We start from the raw sequence: 18,952 nt of genomic DNA, 5'->3' as shown, positions 1-18,952 counted from the left end.
GCCCCCCCAGATCACCCCGTCGGACACAGGGCTTCCTGAGTTCTCATCTTCACGCTGTCTCCCTACCCTGTTTTGTTATTTTTCCATTGCACTTAACCTCACTTGATGATGTTTGCTTCTGATCGTCTGTTAGCCGCATACGAACTCCTGATTCGAAGGGACTTTCTGTCGTCACTGGTACATCCCCAAGTGCCTGGCACAGAATAGATGCTGAGTAATTATTTGATGAACAGGTGAATATGGACCATCAGCTTACAGTATAGTCTCTCAGTGTGCCTTGAGACCGAAAGTTGTGTCAACCTCTGATTCATTCTTAGATCACCTCAAACACAGTGCCCGTAACAGTATACACTGTGAGTATTTGGCTGAAAGACAGAAGCCCACAGAGGAGAGAAAATTTCCCAAGGTCTGCAGGAAAGTGAAAGTGAAGTCGCTCAGTCATCTCCGACTCTTTGCGACCCCATGGACTGTAGCCCACCAGGCTCCTCTGTCCATGGGATTCTCCAGGCAAGAATACCGGAGTGGGTTGCCATCTCCTTCTCCAGGGGATCTTCCCGACCCCGGGATCGAACCTGGGTCTCCCGCATTGTAGGCAGACACTTTTACCGTCTGAGGCACCAGGAAAGGTGTACAGGACTCAAAGTTAATTTCAGCAAAAAGTTCTCAGGTCCCTGCTCTTTGCCAGGCACCATCAGGTGCTTTCATACGTGTCGTCTCATCTAAAGCTCACAGTGCTGCTCCCGTCCTCATACTAGTATTCCGGTGAGAGCTCTGGGACTAGGACCTGGAGCCTCAGGAAGGTTCCCCGGCTTCTGCAGCAGCTGCGCCTTTCCTGTTAGAGCCCCGCGCCTCGCAATCCCCGGTCTCCCCCATCCCCGCTGTCACTTGTCATCCGTCTGAGCCCCCTGCTGCCTCCTTCGCCTTTTCCTCATTTACTGACTCCATCCTGGGCTTCCCAGGTGGCGCAGCGGTCAAGAATCCGCCTGCTAGTGCAGCAGACGCAAGAGATGGGAGTTGGATACCTGGGTCAGGAAGATCCCCTGGAGTAGGAAATGGCAACCTGCTCCAGTAGTCTTGCCTGGAAATTTCCACGGACAGAGGAGCCCGAGTCAGACACGACCCGGGACTGAGCACACGCTCCATCCTCAGTCACCTGTATCTTTCAATCTCTTGTTGATGCTGAGAAAACAGTTCACCTTCTCTACCCGTTTTTGTGCTCCTTATACTTGTATGTATGCTAAGTCACTTCGGTCGTGTCTGACTCTTTGTGACCCAGTGGACTGTAGCCCTCCAGGCTCCTCTGTCCATGGGATTCTCCAGGCAAGAATACTGGAGTGGGTTGCCACCCTCCTCCAGGGGATCTTCCTGACCCGGGGCTCAAACCCGTATTGCAGACAGATTCTTTAGCCTCTGGGGAAGAGCTGCTCCTTATACTTTCTTGCCCTAAAGCTGCCTGGCTTCCCTTCCTCCTCTGTGATCCTAAGTTCCTCACCCTTGGAAGGAAGGGTATCATCTCCTTTCCCCTTGGTCACTTTGATGCCACTGTGGAGCTGGCACCATCACACATTTTAAATAAGCCTCCAGGGTGCACGTCCACCACCCCCTGCCCGGGTCGTGCATGTGTAGTGCTGACTGTGGCCCTTGACTAGGTTTTCCCCAAGCCCGTCCTCCCCTTCATGTTACCTCCAGTGATGTGGAGTCCTGGGGTGCTGGACTGAGCCCTGGACTAGGAGTCAGAAGAGCTCATTTGGAGGCTTCGCTCTCCCACTTAGCAGTGATCAAGCTGTGAGAAATTCTCTTAATGCCTCCAAGCCTATGTTTCTTCATCTGGAGCTTGGCCATAGTGACACCTACTCAACGTAACTACTTCACAGCTCAAAGTAATGGAATGTGAAGAACTGAGTATCACCGGGGACCACAGTGGATAGTTAGCCAATGTTCTAAGTGAAGCTTTTAAAAATAAATTTTACTGGAGTTGAGTTGATTTACAATGTTGTATTAGTCTTGGGTGTACAGCAAAGTGAATCAGTTTTGTGTGTGCATATATCCACTCTTTTCTAGATTGTTTTCCCATATAGGTCATTACAGATTACTGAGTCGAGTTCCCTATGCCATATAGTAGGTCCCTATCGGCTCTCCATTTTATATTGAGTAGTGTGTATATGAGTCCTCGGTACAGCAGTCACTGCCTGAACACCTCACGTTGAAGGATGCTCTCCCTAGGGAGGCAGCCCGTTCCATGTTCAAGCCACATTTGCTATCTACCCAGTAGCCCTTTGACAACCAACTGCTTGGGTTAAACACTGGCTTCCGTACTTGTGAGCAGTTTGGCCTTGTACAAGACACTTAACTTTCTTGAGCTTCAGTTTCTTTTGTCTATGAAATTAACAATAATGTGTGTGCTAAGGCGCTTCAGTCATGTCCAACTGTGTGTGTGTCCGACCCTCTGGACTGTAGCCCGCCAGGCTCCTCTGTCCATGGGGACTCTCCAGGCAAGAATACTGGAGTGGGTTGATGTGCCCTCCTCCAGGGGATCTTTCCAATCCAGGGATCGAACAGATCTTCTGCACTGCAGGCTGATTCTTTACTGCTGAGTCACCAGGGAAACCGCAGAACAATCATAGTAGTATTAATAATTTCATAGGTTTGATGAGAAGACTGAAAAATGTATTTAATGCTTTTAGAAAACTGCTTGATACTATAGGTGTGCTTCATGTCAGCTCTTCCAGTATAATGGTGATAATAATAATAATTATTATTATTATAGTTATTATCACCATGCCTTGGATCGATAAAGGGTAGATGGTCTCTTTTCTGTATGACAGTTTCTTCCCTGTTTGCAAAAAGCCAGACAGCCTCAGTCCCAGAAACAGCTGACTTGTAAGCTGTTTACTTGAACAGCTTACTGTTCAGCTTAGTTCTACAAAGATGACAAAAGAAGTCCCAGGCACTGAAAGAGGTTTAATACACTCAAGCCCATTTGGAGACCTCAACAGTAAAATATGTTTAATGTCCAAAAAAAATGATGACTTCTTTCCTGGGATTTATATCCCCAGAAGAGCGATTTTCAAGGGTATGAATAAAATAAGCCTAACAAGGAAATGGCTCTGTTTTCTTTGCTGGGTTAAAAAACAGTGCTTGCTTATGAAGTATGCAAAGTACTTGCCTTTTTTCGGTCATTGACATGCTTAGCATCTTGGACATTTTAGAGTGTGATCGTGATTTTTTTCACGATCTTCTTAAATCTGCACAGCAAGCTGGATATTCTCATTTGCTAATAGATGCTGTCAGACAGAGGAGAAGGCGATGGCACCCCACTCCAGTACTCTTGCCTGGAAAATCCCATGGATGGAGGAGCCTGGTGGGCTGCCATCTATGGGGTCTCACAGAGTCGGACACGACTGAAGCGACATAGCAGCAGCAGCAGCTGTCAGACAGACCCGCCCATTACCATGAGCCCCCAGGGGATGTGGCCTGAGTGTGCTGTCTGTGGTGGGAGCCCAGGGAGAGCTGCTTGCCTCCCAGCCTCGCCCCTCCGCTGCTGTGACATGGGATAACTTCCTGGGAGTTTGGTTTTGAGAGGCTGGGGGTAAGGGCTGAGGGTGGATGGGGGGATGGGGGAGGTTCTGGGAGAAACCCAGCCACCTTAGATTAGGTGGGGGGTTAGAGCCCCGTCCACATGTTTGTGATCCATTCTGTCGCTGACTTTGGGGTTCAAAGGAGAATCTATCTGCTGTGTTGCCTGAGGATAACACTCGCTTGCTCTCAGCCAGCCGTGGTGTCTGTTCCGCGGGAAGATGACAGCCCCGATCTGCATTAAGCTGTTGAGGAGTGAAGGAAAGCAGGGTGCCCCCTCCCCTTCCCACGGCAGCTGGCAGCAGTTGGGCGAGGCTGTGTGGGCTCCTGGGAGCCTTTTGTTTGGTTTCTATGGCTCTCACCTCCCTTAGCCACTCTGTATGGAGAGGAAGGAAGATGCAGCTTTTTTTTTTATTGTTAATTTATTTATTTTAATTGGAGGCTAATTATTTTTACAATACTGTAGTGGTTTTTGCCACACATTGACATGAATCAGCCATGGGTTTACATGTGTCCCCATCCTGAACTCCCCTCCCACCTCCCTCCCCATCCCATCCCTCTGGGTCACCCCAGTGCACCAGCCCTGAGCACCCTGTCTCATGCATCAAACCTGGACTGGTGATCTGTTTCACATATGATAATATACATGTTTCAATGCTGTTCTCTCAGATCATCCCACCCTCGCCTTCTCCCACAGAGTCCAAAGTACTGTTCTTTATATCTGTGTCTCTTTTTCTGTCTCGAATATAGGGTCATCAGCTTTTAACCCTCATTCAGCAGCTTCAGGGAGGTTCTCTTTCCCCTTCTGCCCAAGGACAGAGAGATGCGTGGAGGCGGCTTTGTGGAATCTTTTCAGGGTCTCTGGTCAAAGCTCCTCGCTCATACTGCTGCCTGATGGACGCAAGCGGAGGAGAAAAAGGGCTTGGAACTCACAATGTCCCTTAGTACTATCCTCTCCCCTCCCTGCCGGCAGCGTTGAACTGCAGTCATGCAGAAAATCTATGCAGGCGTCACCAAAACAGGGGATTTGTGCTTTCATGGCAGTTTCCCAGCCACTGACACAGGGGTAGCACTACCCGAAGGCAGAGCCTCTGAATGGGATACATCGAGGAGCAGGCATAAAGCACTTAGCTCAGAGTCTGGCACATGTGGCTGCTGTCGTAGTCGCTCAGTCGTGTCCAACCTTGTGACCCCATGGACTGGAGCCCGCCAGGCTCCGCTGTCCGTGGGATTCTCCAAGCAAGAATACTGCAGCAGGTAGCCATTCCCTTCTTCAGGGGATCTTCTTGACCCAGGGATCAAACACGTGTCTCCTGCACCACAGGTGGATTCTTTCGGATTCTTTACTGCTGGCACATAGGACTCCACATTTCCAAAGATGCTGGGGGCTAAATTATCTTGGTTGCTTCCAGCAAGCCTCTGAAGCATCCGTGGCAGTCATGAAGGAGCAATAAAATTCCAGAAGCCACCATGGAGGCTTTTATTTGCTGTAGCCTTCCAGTGTTGTACACATGCCAGGGGCCATGCATGTGTGTACATGCACACATGCCCGTGTGCGTGCATACACATACACCCGTGCACACACACACATCTGTCTCCCAGGTGCTGGTGCCTCACAGGTGGCTCTCTCTTAATCCATTTGCATGTTTTGCCCCACCATCTTGGTGGTACCATTTCAGGGTGAACCGATACATCTTAAATAAGCAGACCCTTCATGTGAGCAGAGCTCTCAGTCCCACTCCCTTCTACTTCCTTCCTTGCCCAAATATAATCCCCAGGCAGCTCGTCCTGCCTTGTTTTCCAGGAAGGTCCAGAGACGTCTATTGCATCTTGCCGTCTATAAGGCCTGCTAATCCTGGGGCCTGGTGGGCTTTTGAGCAGGTCCTAACAGATGGGCTGAAAGGAGGTGATCCCTGCCCTCGGGGAGCTCGTCTGGGGAAATAAGACTCGCACACTTGAGATAATTAGCCACCAATTAAGGACTGAATCTTGTGCTGCTGACCCAGTGGTAGGCAGTGCGGTGAGGAGGAGGGTAGACTAAAGGGCAGGCAATGTCTTCCTAGGTTCCTAGTGCTGTGCCTTGTGGGAAAATTGAGCAATGTGTGTGTCGGTGTTTGTTTGTGTGTGTGTGTGTGTGTGTGTGTGTGTAGGGGGGGATATGTATGTATGATATATAACCTACATTCATATATACACATACATGTGTGGTAGCTTTTCCCACATCTCTTTTTAAACTTAGATCAGAGTTTTAATTTCATTATAATTTTATAATTTTAATTTCATTATAAAACATTATTATAAAATTAAAAGACATTGTAAGGGGAAGAAAAAGAGCCATACCTAACCCCATACACTTTAGTCATGTCCAACTCTTTGCGACCCCAAGGACTGTAGCCCACCAGGCTCCTCTGTCCATGGGACTTTTTAGGCAAGAATACTGCAATGGGTTGCCATTTTCCTCCTACGGAGAATCTTCCTACCCCAGGGATCCAACCCGTATGTCCTGTGTCTCCTGCATTGGAGGCTGATTCTTGACCCACTGAGAATCCCTCATCACTAAGATAGTTAATTTATCAAAAGTGGTAGCTCATTCTTAGACTCCAACATCGAGCCCAGCACCTGGCAGTGCAAGGGGGCTGCGTGGGCGTTTGTGAATGACCAGGTCACTAGCTGCTACCCCAATATCCAGACAAGCGAAAGTGAAAGGTTCTCAGTCATGTCTGACTCTTTGCGACCCCATGGACCATACAGTCCATAGAATTCTACGGGCCTGAATACTAGAGTGGGTAGCCTTTCTCTTCTCCAGGGGATCTTCCCAACCCAGGGATTGAACCCAGGTCTCCCACATTGCACGTGGATTCTTTACCAGCTGAGCCACAAGGGAAGCCCAATATCCAGACAAGGACTTTATAAAGAGCACCAGACCAGCACCTCCCCCAGGCTGAGTTCTTTACTGCATTGAGTGTGAGGGTGTGGGTGGCAGAGGCTCAGCATGGCACTCAGAGCTCAGGGCTCAGGTGGCAGAGGCTGGGTAACTCGAGAGCGTTTGGCAGCTTCTCTGTTAGGCCATCGAGCCTTCCCGAGATACATGCAAAGGGTAGAGAGGTGGGTGCCTAGGAGACAGGGCTTCTCCCGCTGTGCCTGAAGGCGTTCATGCCTCCCCCTTTATCCTGTGAAAGAGGATGTCAGTATCTCCCTTGCCAAACTTCACAAAGAGCAGTCTCATTCCCAAGGTCTCCGTGTCAGCGAGTTCTGTGGCTCCCGTCTCCCTGCTTCTCAGGTAAAGCAGGCTTACCTGTTGGTACTTGCAGAGCTCCGATGAGTCAGTCCTGGGCCCCGCTGATGTAAGATGAACTAAAACTGGTTCATGTTCTCCTGTCCAGGACCCCCTCCCTTCTCTTCTCCTCTCTCTATCCCACTAAACAGTTGGAGCCGCAAGTAGGCTGACTGGTCCAGATCTTGGGTCTGGGTTTCCTGGATATATTAGCTTGCTCAAGCTTCCCAAAAAAGTTACCACAAACTGGGTGGCCTAAAACAAGAGAAATTCATTCTCTCCTCGTTCTGGAAGCTAGAAACCTGGGCTCAGTGTGTCAGGAGAGCCGTGCTCTGTCAAAAGACTGCAAGGAAGGGTCCTTTCCTGCCTCTCTGGCCTCTGATCGTTACTGGCAGCTCTTGGCGTTTCTTGTTTTATGCCAGCATAACTTCAATCTCTGAATCCATCTCTCCATGGTTTTCCCTGTGTATCTGAGCCTCCCTGTCCTTTGTAAGGACACCAGTGGTTGGATTAAAAACCCACTCTAGTCCAGTGTGAAAGTGAAAAGTGAAAGTGTTAGTCACTCAGTCGTGTCCAACTCTTTGCCATCCTTTGGACTGTAGCCCACCAGGCTCCTCTGTTGATGGAATTCTCCAGGTAAGAATACTGGAGCGGGTAGCCATTCCCTTCTCCAGGGGATCTTCCTAACCCAGGGGTGGAACCCAGGTCTCTTGCATTGCAGGCAGAGTCTTTGCTATCTGAGCCATTAGGGAAGCCTCATTTTAAATAGACTACATTTGCACAGACTGTATTTCCAGATAAGCTCACATTCACAGGTCCTGGGGGTTAGGACATCAGCCTGTCTTTTGGGAAGATACAGTTGAGCCCACTGTGTTAGATAAGTGTTCAGTGCATTTCAGGCCAAGTCAAAGGTAATAATAGTACTGGTTTATCATTCTGATGGAGAAAATTGATGTCTTCTCATGTGTCTGGTGATGTAGTTGAGTTGATCCTGTTCCGCTCTCTTGCCCCACCCTGTCAGCTACCAACAATACTAATTTTCTAAGTAGCTAGCCAGGATAATTATCCTGGAACAAATAATACCCATCTCCATTCCTTCATGTGATTAAATGTAAATTAATGAGCAGAGACTTTGTTTCATTCAATTCTATATTCTCAGCATCTTCAAGCCATCATCAACTTGGGACAAAGTAAGCCCAGCAGTCCTTTATTTATTCATCCAGCATTTATTGAGTGACTCCTGTTGGCCAGGCTCTGTGCTGGGTCTGGGGGAGACAGTGCTGAAACCAGTAGTAACTGCATTTTATGGAGCGTCTACTTTTTTTGGGGTGGGGGGACTGGAATAGGCTCTTTACATACTTTATCATGGATCCTCACAAAATTCACAGATTTGGTATTATATCCCTATTTTATAGATGAGAAAACTAGGTGTAAAGCTGTTAAACTTTGACTAAAATTGTAGTGCTCACAAGAATCAAGTTTGAATGATGTACTGTGGACTTGTGTTTTCTCTACCCTTGGAGTGAAAATTTCTGGATAGTGTTTCCCAGTTGTTTTCCCCAGAAATAGAGTCTTTTTAAAACTAGGTCATCTTTTCAGTATAATATATTTTAATAAAATATGTAGATAGAAAGGAACTGATATTTTGTCTAGCATAACACTTCATGGCCAAAAGCAAAAGTGGGAAATATATACTTTCAGGCAAATGTAAACCTTTAGTAATAATAGCACCCAGTTAATAAGAAGTAGTAATGGGTGAAGTGATGGGACAAAAATCACCATTTTCCAATCTCTGCAGTTATAACTAGGTCCTGATTCTCAATGGTTGCTAAGCTCACAAAACCAGAGGTAGTCAATATGAATTGCCTCCTGATTGAAGGACACAAGACCACCTATCGATTTACTATCCTATCCAGAAATTAAATCTGAATATTTGCAAGCCCCTAGATCTAACTATAAATTCACAGGAAATGCAGGAGGTGGAGGAACTTGTTAAATCACAGTATCATCAAAATGTTGATTGTGGGATAATCTATATGACAAAAGAACTAGGTTCTTTAATAAATTGCCAGGAAGAAAATAAAGATGGAAAGATAAAAAAATCTGTGTCCACATGAAAGTAAGCTGGTCCATTTCCTACTGGAGTTGTGTTCATTTACTAGTTATTCTGATGGACCTGGGGGCAACAGCTGGGTAGACCCCAGGCTGAGGGTCATGAACCGCAGAAACAAGGTGTTTCCTCTTTTAAAGCAGCTGTCATGCTCCACCGCTGACGCCGTTAGAGCAGCGATGCTCACTGCCCGGTATTCATGCTGTTACCTGGAGCTCTGCCGGTTAAAGAACATTTTATGTACCCTTTCGGTTAATCTTCAATCACAGCCTCATGAAGTAGATTATATTATCCTTACCCAAGAAGCTGAGTCCCCACCTGTGACAGGGCCAGAGCATAAGTAGCGAAGCTGGGGCCCAAGCCCCGTCTCCAGTGCCGTCAGGCAGGTTCCTTCCCCGCAGCCCTCCTGACCCTGCACCAGCCAAAGCAAACATTTCTGTCTTTTAAATGTGTGCCTCTGTCAGAGGAGGGCTGTGCTACCTCTGCCTGGTGTGGACTTCTTTCTGGATGGACAGTCTTTGCTAATTATAACTAAGGATAAGAAACAATGCATTGGGCGTGAAAACGATGCTAAATTGTATGGCAGAGTAGGGGACAGGTGCCCCAAATGCATAAGCTCTTACCATCTTCTAGGTACTCTGCTGAAAGCTACTGTCTAGCATTGGGTCAGAGTCAAAGGGGAGGAGGGAAGAAGCTAGGGTCTTTGCCCTTTTTTTCTTTTAACCCTTAGAGTAAAATGCACAGCATGCAGCCACTTGTGTCTCTCCTCTTCCTCCCTTCTTTCTATTGGCCTCTCTGAGACTTAGCTCACCTTCAAGGCTTTCCTTGCTGGGAAAGGAGAATGGGGAACAGAGAGAGAGAGATTGGCAGGAGAATCAGATCCAAGCACCTGGAACCAAGCTAAGGCCCAGAGTGGTGTCCCAAACCATAGAGATGCTTCTGCAGCTGTGTTAGGGGGAAAGAACCCAGTGGACTGATGCTGAAGGTCTCTGGCTGTTATAGGAAAATAGATTCAGAGTTAAGAAGATATTGATTCCCAATATCCCTAGACAGTTTTTCTAAGAGAAACGAATCAGTCAAATCACTTCTCAAATGACCTTTAAATTCTAAGGAGGCAAGACAAGCTATTTCTAAGTAAATATTTGATGCTTGTTCTAACTTGTGTACTAACATTATGTCAGATTTGTGATACTGTATATTCTGTGTGTGCAATACCTATAGAATATCTTGGTGTCCCTGTGCACATTTAAACATTGTTTTATGACTGAGACAATGTAACAAGGTACGTGCCCACAGGTGACCCACACATTTTCCGAATGTTATTTCATTCACTGATCAGTAAAAAGGAAGGATCGTAGGGGCTAATCTCTCAAAATCTCTGAGCTCACGGAACATCGTTCTGCTATTTCAATGAGATTTGTTGTATCTCTTGTTTTACGAGATCTTATTATATCTGGCATGTATAGGAAGCCAGAGGCAGGTTTTGGAATGGAACTCCCAGTTGCATTATTTCTAAGGGAACATGGGCCCCACTTTCTAGTACCACCGTGAGGATTGCACTGTGGCAAAGATCAGGGTTGCCAACGTCATGTTTACTTCCTAGATAGAACTTCAGGCCTTCCAGCAGGTAGCTAGGTATGAGCAGAGAAATGGGGCCAGGGGCCAGGTGGCCGGAGATCACAGTGCCTTGTAAACAGCCGGGGTCCTTGGGCAGATAAAGAAAAACAGGAACCTCCAGACTGACAGGAAGCTGCACATTTTTTGAGTGATAAGTATCCGGGAAGCGGACAAAGAAAGGCGGGAAAAGTCAGGAGTCTCTTGTGTCCGAATGTAACCTGCTGTCCCTGATGCTCTCATTACAATAAAATTAGCCTTACAGATAAGAAACACTCATCATGCACCAAAGCAGTGACTCGTCTGATCTGAGTAAGGACAAAAGCCCTCCTCCCCTTGGGAAGATGGAGCTGGGATGAAACACAGGGACTACGGCCCCGAAACTCCTCCTCCCCCAGTGACTATTCCGCCCCCTCATTGGCATGCCCGTCATCACCAGCTGATGCTGACTATGACAGTTGAGATGGTTGGATGGCATCACTGACTCAATGGACATGAGTTTGCGTAAACTCCAGGAGTTGGTGATAGACAGGGAGGCCTGGTGTTCTGCAGTCCATGGGGTCGAGAAGAGTCCGAGACGGAGCGACTGAACCACATAACCGGCTTGCCAAAGAAACTCAGGGCGGCAGCTCCTCTTCAGTTCTGCGCGCTCTCTCTCTCAGGGTTTATTCTCGCTTAACTCAACTCTCACTTTACTTTCTTAGCCTCCTAGCTTCATCCCCAAATTCTCTTGCAGTGAAAGAAGAACCTCTAAGTCCGCTGGGAACATATTGGACCAGCACTGATTGTGCACTTGCTGTGTGCTGGATGTGCTCCAAGGTGGCTCTCTCAATCTGAAAATGGGGCTAGTAGTAGCCCCGCTTCCCAGGATGGTTGAGAGTAAGGCTTCATGAAATTAACAAGTGCAAAGCGTAAAGAACTGTGCAGAGTGGCAGCCAAGGTGTCGTTGTCATCGTTACTGACCCTCACAGTGACTGGTGGTGTGGTTTCAGCCTTCGGGCTCTCCCCATCCTGTACGCAGGTGTCACGTGTGGGGTTTAGACAGAGCTGGGAAAGGAAGTGGGCATTCTGACACTGAGTCACAAAGCGTCCTGTGACCCACGTAAGGAACCCTGTAGTAAAGCAGGAATCCCATATTGTAGATCTACCTTTGACTTTTTTTTGACTCTGACTTGCTAGTAGCCGTTCCGTATGCTGATATGGAAAATCCTGAATATATAAGAACACATCATCAGTTCAGTTCAGTCGCTCAGTCCTGTCCGACTCTTTGTGACCCCATGGACTGCCGCACACCATAGCACTTTAATATACTTTAATAGTAAATATACTATGTACTTTAATTCCGGTTGTGTTATTTTTAAAAGGCTATTCATATGTGCTTTACATGCATAAATATTTCTGAAGCAGATACATAAGAAATTCCTCACCTCTGGGGAATGGGGCTGGTTGTTAGAATAGGCAGATATTTACTTTTTATTTTATATCCTTATATACTGCTTGAAATATTTTGTCATGAATTTTTCTCTAAGTTTAAAAAATTAAAAAAAGAAAAAGGAAGGTGTGTTAGTCTAATCAGGGTGCTATAACAAAATACTACAGACGGAGCGACTTACAAGCAACAGAAATTTATTTCTCGTAGTTCTGGAGGCTGGAAGCCTGAGATCAGGTCAGGGTCCTCTTTCGAGTCTCAGACTTCTTGTTGTGTCACCATGTGGAGGAAGGGCTCCTTTATAAGAGATCGCCAATGCCATTCATGAGGCTCCACCCTCATGACCTAATCACCTCCCGAAGCCCGACCTCCTAATACCATTGCTTTGGGCGTTGGATTCCAGCATGTGAATTTTGGGAGGACTTAAACATTCAGACTGTAGCAAAGCGGTAGAAAAGTATGCCAGTCATCCATCTCTGTATTTCCCGAACCTCAAAAGATCTCGTCCCAACTAGAAAACATCTGGAAAATGAAACGTGATACTGTAAGTCCTGATCTTGAAGATTCACAATAGTTGCATGTTTGTTGAAGGTTGTGAGGAGCTGCGGGCTTCCCAGGTGGCTCAGTGGTAAAGAACCCGCCTACAAGGCAGGAGACCCTGGTTTGATACTTGGGTTGGGAAGATCCCCCGGAGAAGAAAGTGGCAACCCACTCAGTATTCTTGCCTGGGAAATTCCATGGACAGAGGAGCCTGGTGGGCTTCAGTCTGTGCGATCACAGAGTCAGACACAGCTTAGCAACTAAACAACAACAGTAAAGAAACCTGTACAACACATTTCTCTTTTTTTTTTACTTTTATTATACATATTAGTATCTTGCAGAAGTACATTTCACGGCACATCAGTTTTGGAAATGGTACATAAAAAAATTAAGCCTTTGGTCAACTGCAGGATCCCTCCATTTATGAAAGACTTCATTTCAGGACTGATCAACGGCCAAGGTCTCAGGTAACAAGTTCTTGCATTTTCCACATGCCTCCATTTCTTAAATCTTGATTTTCTGATATCTGTTTCAAGAATGTGCCTCTTATACAAGGCAAGGAATCTTCCTTCTCTGAAACTGAGAGCCTGAAAGAGAAATTCATTCTCTAAATTGCGTCCAGGCTTGCCCACTCACAGCCTTTCCAGGCCCCTGTACCTAGGTTGCCCCCTTCCTCTCGTTTTCTGTGCTGGGATTAATGCTCAGACAGAGGAGAAACAAATTGCAGGGTTCCATGTGAAAGCATGTGCACGAAAGCCTGGCCTTTTCAAAGTAAGCTTTGCACTGAGCTCTTGGAATCTAACTTCCCAAGTGTTATCTGCCTCCCCCGAGTACCCAGGCTTGGACAGATGGAGTTTAAAGTTCAGGAAGTATTCACAAAGGAAATCAGAAGCAAGATCTCCCTGTCTGCGACCGGCCTCTCCCTCCTCCTGGGTGTGCCCGCCCCGCCTGGGAAGGCCAGTGAGTAACCTGCAGGGTTTTTTTTTTTCATCTTGGCCCTTCCCACCCAGACGGGAGGACGGGAGGACGGAGTGGCAGACAGGCAGCAGGCCGGCGGCAGGGAGTCCTGTTCCGGCATGCATGCGGCATACCTCTACCCGCACCCAAGTCTGGACCCCTCGCCAGCTTCGAGCGCCCCACAAGGAGCCTGAGCCCCAGCAAGGGCCCGCAGGGGGCCTCTGCCCCCCATGGTAAGGGCTGCCAGCAGTGGGACTACTTCATTCATGCTGTTTGCTTTGGGGTTGGCTTTCCTTTTCCATCGTGTTTAAGATGGGAGAGTTCTGGATAGAATCGAAGGTGTTTGGTTTGGTTGATTGGCTCCTTCTTGCGGTCCCAAGACAAAGGCAAGTCTTCTCCCGACAGGGTTTATCAGAACTTGTTATCTGATAGCTGGGCCTTGAGCAAAATTTCACCTTCTAATTACTTCTAGTTAGTCGAGTTTACTTTTTGGCCCCCATAGGAAAGAAAACGGCATTGCTTACCAAATAGGTTTTTGGAGAAGGAAAGGCGGTTAACAATTGTGGGCATTTTAATCCGTGGACACCCCTGACTCATTGAAATGTAGCTTGAATCGTTAGCATAGCTTTAAAAGAGACCCAGATGACATTTCCTCTCAAACCTGGTAAACGGAAAACCCTATTTTCAGTATTGAATGAAAGATGCCAGCAGAAAGGTTTGAGTCAAAGGGTCAGAAGGTAAGTGGGTCTCGTTAAGGATATCTGATCGTGGACGTGTTGGATTAAGTCTGCGGTGCTCTGGGAAGACAGAAGTCAGATGTTCAATGTGGGATTCATGTGGTATTTCGGGGAGAAAACTGAGACCTTTGTGTGGTGTGAGGAGAATTCTGTGAGGGGCGAGTCGCGAGGCAAATGGAGGAGGTTGGGAAGCAGGTTTTTTGCGTGGAGTTGGTGCCAAAGACTTCTCTCTCGATTGCTGGGGGTGAGAGAGTAATTCAGAGCAATCAAGCGCTGCATTGTTCACAGGCTTCTGAGTTCCAAACATTTATTCTAAACAAGCCGTTAACTGCACTGGCGTGCGAAGGAACGAAACGGCTGCCTCTGGGTCCTTGCCTTGCCTGGACTTTAATACCGAAGGAGATTTCAAGAAAAATGTTGTAGGACAGACAGCATTTGTGTAAGTGTCATGTGAGTTTGATACTACTCCAGGGGTGCTTCGTGCTCAGTCGTGTCCAACTCTTTGGCGACCCTGTGAAATGTAGCCCGCCAGGCTCCTCCGTCCATGGAATTCTCCAGGCAAGAATACTGGAGTGGGTTGCCATTTCCTCCTTCCCGACCCAGGGATCGAACCCTCATCTCCTGCATCTTCCGCATTGGCAGTGGGATTCTTTACCACTGAGCCACCTGGGAAGCTCTGATACGTCACCAGTGTGATATATTTGAGATGCTCTGTTCTTTTAATAGCCGTGAGGAGTTACACCACGATTAAATTAGAGTGCAGAGATGATGAGCTAACTGATTTTGTAGAAGAATGGCAAGGGAAACTGCAGTAGAAATTGCCCAAACCACCTCCAAGATGCATGTGAGAGTTTGACTGATGTCCAGGTGTCTGCAAATGCAGTCTGGGCTCTTTGCTCTGCAAGCAACTGAAGGATTCTCTGTAAGGAGCCCCCTGTACTTAGCATGTCTAGGGTTTTAGAGCAGTAGTGAATAATGGTCCTGAAAAGTACTGTACCCAGAAGGGGGTGAAGTTGCTGTGTGTGTGTGTGTGTGTGTGTGTGTGTGTGTGTGTGTGTGTGTGTGTGTTGAAGTAGGGAGGGGTACAGACAGGGTGAATATCTCCTTCTTAGATAGCATACCCCTCTTTGTTTCAGGAAAGTACAGTATGGCTTTTGCTGAACAGAAATCAGCGATTTGTCATCATTGTCATTATCAATGTTCCTGTGGCGATAATGCCAGTAGTTTGCTTTTTTATAGTTCCGGATTCTCCTTGGCTAATTAATCAAATGCATAGATTGACCGCAGTCCAGTCAACCAGCCCATTAGAAGGCATCCAAGAATGCCACTTACCTTGTGGCCAGTGGAGCAAGAGATGGGGGGTGGGTGGGTACCTTTGTGATGATTTTACCTCATGATGCAAGGTTTCAGTCTGTGACTCTTTACAGTTGTGATTAAAAAAAAACAGATGCTCCTCCAGGCCACCAGTGGGCTGAACAGAACCGATAGCCATTCTGACTCTCATAGGCATTTGCGCTTTGGATGCTAAGCGTTACGGTATAAAAACGTCACCTTTCTTCCAAACCTCCTCCTCTCCCAGATTCAGTGCTTAGGAATAGAATACAGATCTGAAGAGTGTGGACAACATTTCTTCTTATAGAGGGCCTGTTCTAAACATTTTCAGAATTTCTTCATAGATCGAGTGCGGTATCTTCTTGAATTTGGCTTTTCTGAGGCATCTTTATGATGAATTTCTCACTTCTTATTTTGTGTTTTTCAGCCACTCCTGTTTCTTAGTCTTTGAGGCAGTGCTCCGACCAAGCAGCATGAACACTGACCATGTTAAACAGGAAGCAAGCCGTGCACTTGACACAGCTTTTCACTTGAGCAGTGTCTGCTTTCTCCCCTGTTCTCCAGAGAGCCTCAGGCACTGCCTAACCCCAGCCAGCCTGTGTTTTCTGGTTTCTGAAGTTCTTTTCTCCAGCGCCTCCCACTGCCCCGGACCTCACAAGCAGGTGTGGAGAGAAGTTGAGTGGAGTGCCCCGAAAGGTCGTGCTGATCTTTCTAAAACACAGAAAGCAGCACCTTCATGGTAGGGATGCTCTAATAGCTGCTGCACACATCTGAGGGCCGGGGTCGGGGAAGACAGCTGTGGATTCAGCCACGGTTCAGTTCAGTTCAGTTACTCAGTTGTGTCCGAATCTTTGAGACTTCATGGATTGCAGCACGCCAGGCCTCCCTGTCCATCACCAACTCCCGGAGTTTACTCAAACTCGTGTCCATCGAGTCGGTGATGCCATCCAGCCATCTCATCCTCTGTTGTCCCCTTCTCCTCCTGCCTTCAATCTTTTCCAGCATCAGGGTGTTTTCCAATGTGTCAGTTCTTCGCATCAGGTGGCCAAAGTATTGGAGTTTCATTGAAACTTGAAATGAATATTCAGGACTGTTTTCCTTTAGAATGGACTGGTTGGATCTCCTTGCAGTCCAAGGGACTCTCAAGAGTCTTCTCCAACAGGTCAAAAGCATCAATTCTTCAGTGCTCAGCTTTCTTTACCGTCGAACTCTCACATCCATACATGACCACTGGAAAAGCCGTAGCTCAGCCACTGTAGTTTAGTGCATTTCTTAAATGGTCACAGGGCAAGGGTAACCAAGGGGGGAAGTGGGAATGAAGAGGGCTTTGCCAGCAGCTGGTGGCTAAAATATAATTAGCCTCAGCCTGTAATCTTCAGGGAGCTCCAGTTTCCTGCTCCTCAAGGCCATCTGCCGCTCCTGGGTGTTCCCTTTTTTTCTGTAATGCTTCTTCTGCATTGCTGCTCCTTGTGTTAATGTTCTGCGGTCCTTTGGAGGATGTAACCCTGGTGACCATTCAGTCACCTTTCATCTGTAGGCAGGTTCTAACTAGGAAGACGTATCACAGAAAGACTTGCCCTGAGCAAATCCTCATGAGGGTGGCAGCCACCCAGCCTCATCTTTACAAGCCTCGAAGGATAAAATAAAATGTGCTAAGAGTAAGTAGATTTCTTTTGCTTTCGTTTGAGACCAAGATCTTGAGGGCTGAGACGTGTGCGCGCACGCACCCACAGGCAGGGATAGAAATGAGGAACGTCAGAAGGAACTTCAACCCGGGATTTTAGAACTTGGTGAGATGAAGGCGAAAACCTCGGCCCACACTTAGAAATCCCATTTGGCTGGAGCCAACATTTTTTTCTCATTAGGTTGTGTAATAGAATGACTGCAGATAACGGCCCCAGTTATTTCACTCTTTGGATCTAGTCCCTGTGATGTGACTTTGAAGCTTCTCTTATCAAGCAGTGGGGTCTGTTTCCCCAGCCCTTGAGTCTGTGCTTGGCTTCCTTAGTGATTTTGGCCATCACATTTGCAGAAGGAAGGGTGTGCTTGTGTACTGGTCCCCAGCCTAGGTCTGAAGAGGCCTCACACACTTCTGCTTCAGTTCAGTTCAGTTCAGTTCAGTCTCAGTCAGGTGTGATTCCTTGCAACCCCATGGACTGAAGCCACACCAGGCTTCCCTGTCCATCACCAACTCCCAGGGTTTACTCAAACTTCTGCTTCCTCCCTGGAATCCAGCCCAGTCACCATAGGGACACTCCTGGACTCACTTGCTGTGGCCCTAAGACCCTTGTCACCCCAGCCGATAGTGGTCTTATACCAGACATGTGGATGAAGCAATCTTAGACCAGCCAGCTGACCTTAGACCCATGAGCGGGTCCAGCAGAGATCGGACAAACTGATCCAGGTTCATAGTCTCATGAGCAGTAGCTCAGGCTTGTTGTTTTGTGCTACTGAGTTGTGAATGGCTTATTATGTTAACACTAACTGATGGATACATGTGGTCATCTGGAAATAGTCCCTTAGTGTCCACTTTGGGGTCTGTTATTGTCGTCACACATGCTTAGCGAGACTCAACATAAGAGATTCAGTCATTGGATGGAGTGGTTTTATGAGGTGTGGGAGGGGGGTGGGGTGGGGTCCCAATTCTTATCTTTGTCAGCATTACTTTGAGACCTTTTTAACAACACAGCCACCTGGGCCTTGTACCACAGTAGTCAACTGAATATCTATAGATCAGAACTAGAAATCTGTAACTTAGAAGCTCTGGTGATTGGGTAAGATTGAAAGCCACTCATCCAATGGTCTTGTCAATTCCTTCCATTACTGAAAGATGTTATGATTCCAGTTCACCCGTGCTTAGGCATAGAACACTCAAGTGGTTCAAGTTCACCACTGACTTGGTATACTTCCAGCTGTGCAAATAAACCTTATAATCATCTTTGAGCAAAAGAACATTGACCTGAGCCTACATGGGAAAAAGCTCACAGGTGCAGGCTGACGATGGCTGGAATAGCGTGTTGTTTATCCTTGTATCCCCTGGGATTTAGAACGTGGTGTGGACTTCATGCATATAAATCTTGGGTGTTGGGGATGTAATGGGACCCTGCTTTGAGGACCTTGTAGTGTAATGGGAGCAATCAGAGATCCATGACTTGTTATGTATTAAGGAAACAAGGCAAAAAATAAGAAAAAGCAAACTGTTTTAATTCATAAACTGCGGGTTAATTTTTGCTAAGGTGGATATATCAGTTAGTTATTGATGTACTAATGCTGTGTTAGAAGCAGCCACGAAATCTCAGCGGCATACAGCAGTATGCTTTAACCTCCTGACTGTAGGTTGGGGTAAGGATAATCAGCTGATCTTGTCTGGGCTTCGGGCATGA

General features: G+C 47.1%; 1 protein-coding gene across 11 annotated transcripts in view; it reads left to right on the top strand.

The window, feature by feature from the left end:
* STON2 (stonin 2) overlaps positions 1-18,952 on the top strand; it is a 167,509-nt gene that overhangs the window by 88,812 nt on the left and 59,745 nt on the right. The gene's annotated exons all lie outside the window — the stretch shown is intronic.

Source organism: Giraffa tippelskirchi, chromosome 7, assembly GCF_054371585.1.
Source record: "Giraffa tippelskirchi isolate mGirTip1 chromosome 7, T2T-mGirTip1v1.2.pri, whole genome shotgun sequence".
Lineage (NCBI taxonomy): Eukaryota > Metazoa > Chordata > Mammalia > Artiodactyla > Giraffidae > Giraffa > Giraffa tippelskirchi.
The sequence above is the reverse complement of the archived record's forward strand: the minus strand, read 5'-3'. Positions and strand labels throughout refer to the sequence as shown.